Source organism: Adiantum capillus-veneris, chromosome 25, assembly GCF_014529385.1.
Source record: "Adiantum capillus-veneris isolate H3 chromosome 25, ASM1452938v2, whole genome shotgun sequence".
NCBI classification, from domain to species: domain Eukaryota; kingdom Viridiplantae; phylum Streptophyta; class Polypodiopsida; order Polypodiales; family Pteridaceae; genus Adiantum; species Adiantum capillus-veneris.
In genome coordinates this window covers 126,325,840-126,326,991 of record NC_140955.1, presented here as the reverse complement: position 1 = coordinate 126,326,991, position 1,152 = coordinate 126,325,840, and positions in this window count along the sequence as shown.

The window sequence follows — 1,152 nt, the reverse complement described above, 5'->3', positions numbered from 1 at the left end:
TTGCTTTGCATCCTCATATTGTGAAATCCACTTCTGCATGACTGGATTGTAAAGCATGCAAAATCGGTTGATTTTATCCTCTAGATCTTCCGTCATCTTCTTCTCAACACCGAGATTGCACATGACAATTCTAGATATGCGCTCATCATCTATGGTTCGCCATAGCGTGTCCTGGGCTTTATCAAATCCGTCTAACCACTCTCCAATGTACACTAGGGACTCTGATACCAACCAACCTTCTGTCATGCTACCCTCTGGACGTGCCTTCTGACGCACATATCCCTTGAGCGTTTTCATGAAACGTTCTAAAAAGAACATCCATTTGGAATGTAGTGTGCTAACTATTTCCACCTCATCAACTATGTGAATAAGAAGATGCACCTGAATGGTTAGCATGCTAGTAGGAAAATGTTTCTCGAACATGCACACAACCTCCGCAACGTTTAGTTTGGCGAATGGTATGGAGTCTACTTTGATCTCCTTTTGTGAGATCCATTGCACCAACTGCGCAAGTTTGTAGATTGTGTTACGGACGTCAAGAGACAAACATCCCTCAATGGCAACCGATAAAATAAACTGCAAAACACGTGCAACAATGATATTAAAGTCCACACACGAATTTGTTACACACAATTCCCACTATGATATACTCCACTATGAACATACCGGACACATTTTATGCCAATGGGGGTCCACATTAGGCAAAATTTGGACACACAAAGGGGCCTTATAAGGAGTTTGACCTCCTCTCTCATGTCCAAAACGGGCGTGCGGTAAAATTTTTACAAATCAACCCTAAACTTGGCGGAGATTTGGCAGTTAGAATCTACTCTTCAAGCTCTTTCTACTGATATATAGCACGCCACGAGATTCCTCATATTTTGAAAGATTCTATTTTTTATTCTCTAGATTCTAGACGGAGTTGTCACATCACAAGAGACGGAGTTGTCAAAAATAGAATCTTTCAAAATATGAGGAATCTCATGGCGTGCTATATATCAATAGAAAGAGCTTGAAGAGTAGATTCTAACTGTCAAATCTCCGCCAAGTTTAAAGTTGGTTTGCAAAAATTTTACCACACGCCCGTTTTGGACGTGAGAGAGGAAGTCAAACTCCTTATAAGGCCCCTTTGTGAGTCCAAATTTTGCCTAA